Raw genomic sequence first — 5,426 nt, forward strand, 5'->3', positions numbered from 1 at the left:
CTAATTTTATTTGTCACATACACATGTTTAGCAGATGTTATTGCGGGTGTAGCGAAATGCTTGTGTTTCTAGCTCCAACAGTGCAGTAATATCTAACAATATAGCATATAACAACTAACAATATAGCATATAACAACTAACAATATAGCATATAACAACTAACAATATAGCATATAACAACTCTTTTAGCAAATAAGAGGACGCATCATAAATGAGATGAGATTCTTTCATAAGCTCTTCCCCAATGGTACCTCATGGCTTCTCTCTCTTCGATCCACTCCTGGACGACAGCTTGAGAAGCTGGATCTCTGTGGACCTGGAAGGGAGGGAGGAGAGAATGTATGCTGTACATACTGAGACTACATGTCTGCGGTGCTGGGAAGGAGGGAGGAGAGAATGTATGCTGTACATACTGAGACTACATGTCTGCGGTGCTGGGAAGGAGGAGGAGAGAATGTATGCTGTACATACTGAGACTACATGTCTGCGGTGCTGGGAAGGAGGGAGGAGATAATGTATGCTGTACATACTGAGACTACATGTCTGCGGTGCTGGGAAGGAGGGAGGAGAGAATGTATGCTGTACATACTGAGACTACATGTCTGCGGTGCTGGGAAGGAGGGAGGAGAGAATGTATGCTGTACATACTGAGACTACATGTCTGCGGTGCTGGGAAGGAGGGAGGAGAGAATGTATGCTGTACATACTGAGACTACAGTGCTGCGGTGCTGGGAAGGACGGAGGAGAGAATGTATTGCTGTACATACTGAGACTACATGTCTGCGGTGCTGGGAAGGAGGGAGGAGAGAATGTATGCTGTACATACTGAGACTAAATGTCTGCGGTGCTGGGAAGGAGGGAGGAGAGAATGTATGCTGTACATACTGAGACTACATGTCTGCGGTGCTGGGAAGGACGGAGGAGAGAATGTATGCTGTACATACTGAGACTACATGTCTGCGGTGCTGGGAAGGAGGGAGGAGAGAATGTATGCTGTACATACTGAGACGACATGTCTGCGGTGCTGGGAAGGAGGAGGAGAGAATGGATGCTCTACATACTGAGACACATGTCTGCGGTGCTGGGAAGGAGGGAGGAGAGAATGTATGCTGTACATACTGAGACGACATGTCTGCGGTGCTGGGAAGGAGGGAGGAAAGTAGATGCTCTTTAGGTTCATAGCTGTAGACATAGAGCTACCAGACAGACAGACAGGGAGACAGACAGACACCTCCCCGCCCTACCTGCATGTGTTCTATCAGCCCAGTCAGACCCTGTAACCAGGTCATCAGGTGAACACATTCCTCAGTGTTCATGATCTTGATCTCTTTCCTCAGCTCAGGGATGATGGCGCCGGTCCTCCAGCCGTGCTTCAGGGTCAGGTCCTACACACCACATAATACATATGGATTTATACAGCCTTTTTCTCAAACCTGAGGAGTCGATAAACCACAGAACAACTCAAATACCTCTGTTTCGGTAACAGGCCAGCCAATCATGGGCTGACCTTTTTTTTTTTTTTTTTTTACGCTACTTAACTTAAACCTATATATTAATAATCTGACCGTGTCGTTTCTATGATGGTGTGAACATTTTCTATGATCATTTTAAATACTAACCAATGCAGTGTAAAAGCAATGTTCTGACTTACAGCCAGGTCACTGTAGATGTGATCTCCAAAGTACAACACCTTGGACCCCCTCCAGCCAGTCAGTCCAGGAACTCATAGAGGTTTCCCTGCAGAACAAAGAACAGTCAGTTATTCCCTAGTCTGTATGACAGAGCTACAACTCTAGAACAGTAGTTCTCAACCTTTTTTGGTTACTTTACCACCGAATACATTGTGTTCCATCCTGTACTTGGTGTCCTTGGTGTCCTTGGACCCCTGAAGTACCCCCTCTTCTGCATTCTACTAGTAAGCCTATAGTCTCATGTGTCTTCTCGAAAACGACCTGTGAATAGACCAAGTACACCAGGTGTCTTAGTACACCAGGGGTTCGAGTACATCAGGGGTCCAAGTACCACAGGGGTCCAAGTACATCAGGGGTCCTAATACACCAGGGGTCCAAGTACACCAGGGGTCCAAGTACACCAGGGGTCCAAGTACATCAGGGTCCAAGTACATCAGGGTCCTAGGACACCAGGGGTCCTAGTACACCAGGGTCCTAGTACATCAGGGGTCCTAGTACCACAGGGGTCCAAGTACCACAGGGGTCCAAGTACACCAGGGGTCCTAGTACACCAGGGGTCCTAGTACATCAGGAGTCCTAGTACATCAGGGGTCCTAGTACACCAGGGGTCCTAATACACCAGGGGTCCTAGTACACCAGGGGTCCTAGTACACCAGGGGTCCTAGTACACAGTGGCCCGAGTACCCAGGGGTCCGAGTACACCAGGGGTCCGAGTACACCAGGGGTCCAAGTACACCAGGGGCCAAGTACACCAGGGGTCCTAGTACACCAGGGGTCCTAGTACCACAGGGGTCCTAGTAGAAAGATTGCTCTAGAACCGTTGTCCATATACCTGTTTGTAGATCTTCCCCTTCTCCAGCTTGTGAATCCTGTTCCAATGCAGCACCCCTTTATCTGTCACTCGCCTGAAGGGCCTAGGAAGGACAGGGGAAGACAAACGTCAGAACACACAGTGGAGGTCAACTGGACAGGGGAAGACAAACGTCAGAACACACAGTGGAGGTCAACTGGACAGGGAAGACAAACGCCAGAACACACAGTGGAGGTCAACTGGACAGGGGAAGACAAACGCCAGAACACACAGTGGAGGTCAACTGGACAGGGGAAGACAAACGTCAGAACACACAGTGGAGGTCAACTGGACAGGGGAAGACAAACGTCAGAACACACAGTGGAGGTCAACTGGACATGACAAACAAACGTCAGAACACACAGTGGAGGTCAACTGGACAGGGGAAGACAAACGTCCGAACACACAGTGGAGGTCAACTGGACATGACAAACAAACGCCAGAACACACAGTGGAGGTCAACTGGACAGAGGAAGACAAACGTCAGAACACACAGTGGAGGTCAACTGGAGAATGACAAACAAACGTCAGAACACACAGTGGAGGTCAACTGGACAGGGGAAGACAAACGCCAGAACACACAGTGGAGGTCAACTGGACAGGGGAAGACAAACGTCAGAAACACACAGTGGAGGTCAACTGGAGAATGACAAACGTCAGAAACACACAGTGGAGGTCAACTGGACAGAGACTACATGTCTGCGGTGCTGGGAAGGAGGGAGGAGAGAATGTATGCTGTACATACTGAGACTACATGTCTGCGGTGCTGGGAAGGAGGGAGGAAAGTAGATGCTCTTTAGGTTCATAGCTGTAGACATAGAGCTACCAGACAGACAGACAGGGAGACAGACAGACACCTCCCCGCCCTACCTGCATGTGTTCTATCAGCCCAGTCAGACCCTGTAACCAGGTCATCAGGTGAACACATTCCTCAGTGTTCATGATCTTGATCTCTTTCCTCAGCTCAGGGATGATGGCGCCGGTCCTCCAGCCGTGCTTCAGGGTCAGGTCCTACACACCCACATAATACATATGGATTTATACAGCCTTTTTCTCAAACCTGAGGAGTCGATAAACCACAGAACAACTCAAATACCTCTGTTTCGGTAACAGGCCAGCCAATCATGGGCTGACTTATTATTTTATTTTTTTTTAATTTTTTTTTTTAACGCTACTTAACTTAAACCTATATATTAATAATCTGACCGTGTCGTTTCTATGATGGTGTGAACATTTTCTATGATCATTTTAAATACTAACCAATGCAGTGTAAAAGCAATGTTCTGACTTACAGCCAGGTCACTGTAGATGTGATCTCCAAAGTACAACACCTTGGACCCCCTCCAGCCAGTCAGTCTCAGGAACTCATAGAGGTTTCCCTGCAGAACAAAGAAACAGTCAGTTATTCCCTAGTCTGTATGACAGAGCTACAACTCTAGAACAGTAGTTCTCAACCTTTTTTGGTTACTTTACCACCGAATACATTGTGTTCCATCCTGTACTTGGTGTCCTTGGTGTCCTTGGACCCCTGAAGTACCCCCTCTTCTGCATTCTACTAGTAAGCCTATAGTCTCATGTGTCTTCTCAAGAACGACCTGTGAATAGACCAAGTACACCAGGTGTCTTAGTACACCAGGGGTTCGAGTACATCAGGGGTCCAAGTACCACAGGGGTCCAAGTACATCAGGGGTCCTAATACACCAGGGGTCCAAGTACACCAGGGGTCCAAGTACACCAGGGGTCCAAGTACATCAGGGGTCCAAGTACATCAGGGGTCCTAGTACACCAGGGGTCCTAGTACACCAGGGGTCCTAGTACATCAGGGGTCCTAGTACCTGTCCAGTTGACCTCCACTGTGTGTTTCTGACGTTTGTCATTCTCCAGTTGACCTCCACTGTGTGTTCTGACGTTTGTCTTCCCCTGTCCAGTTGACCTCCACTGTGTGTTCTGGCGTTTGTCTTCCCCTGTCCAGTTGACCTCCACTGTGTGTTCTGACGTTTGTTTGTCATTCTCCAGTTGACCTTCCACTGTGTGTTCTGACGTTGGTCTTCCTCTGTCCAGTTGACCTCCACTGTGTGTTCTGCGTTTGTTTGTCATGTCCAGTTGACCTCCACTGTGTGTTCGGACGTTTGTCTTCCCTGTCCAGTTGACCTCCACTGTGTGTTCTGACGTTTGTTTGTCATGTCCAGTTGACCTCCACTGTGTGTTCTGACGTTTGTCTTCCCCTGTCCAGTTGACCTCCACTGTGTGTTCTGACGTTTGTCTTCCCCTGTCCAGTTGACCTCCACTGTGTGTTCTGGCGTTTGTCTTCCCCTGTCCAGTTGACCTCCACTGTGTGTTCTGAGGTTTGTCTTCCCCTGTCCAGTTGACCTCCACTGTGTGTTCTGACGTTTGTCTTCCCCTGTCCAGTTGACCTCCACTGTGTGTTCTGACGTTTGTCTTCCCCTGTCCTTCCTAGGCCCTTCAGGCGAGTGACAGATAAAGGGTGCTGCATTGGGACAGGATTCACAAGCTGGAGAAGGGGAAGATCTACAAACAGGTATATGGACAACGGTTCTAGAGCAATCTTTCTACTAGGACCCCTGTGGTACTAGGACCCCTGGTGTACTAGGACCCCTGGTGTACTTGGACCCCTGGGTGTACTTGGACCCCCTGGTGTACCTCGGACCCCTGGTGTACTCGGACCCCTGGGGTACTCGGGCCCCCACTGGTGTACTAGGACCCCTGGTGTACTAGGACCCCTGGTGTACTAGGACCCCTGGTGTATTAGGGACCCCTGGGTGTACTAGGACCCCTGATGTACTAGGACTCCTGATGTACTAGGACCCCTGGTGTACTAGGACCCCTGGTGTACTTTAGGACCCCTGTGGTACTTGACCCCTGTG

General features: G+C 49.2%; 1 pseudogene; it reads right to left on the bottom strand.

Moving 5' to 3' along the window:
* LOC112070344 (5'-nucleotidase domain-containing protein 3-like) overlaps window positions 1–5,426 on the bottom strand; it is a 53,361-nt pseudogene that overhangs the window by 7,681 nt on the left and 40,254 nt on the right.

This window comes from Salvelinus sp. IW2-2015, unplaced genomic scaffold (assembly GCF_002910315.2).
Source record: "Salvelinus sp. IW2-2015 unplaced genomic scaffold, ASM291031v2 Un_scaffold1298, whole genome shotgun sequence".
Lineage (NCBI taxonomy): Eukaryota > Metazoa > Chordata > Actinopteri > Salmoniformes > Salmonidae > Salvelinus > Salvelinus sp. IW2-2015.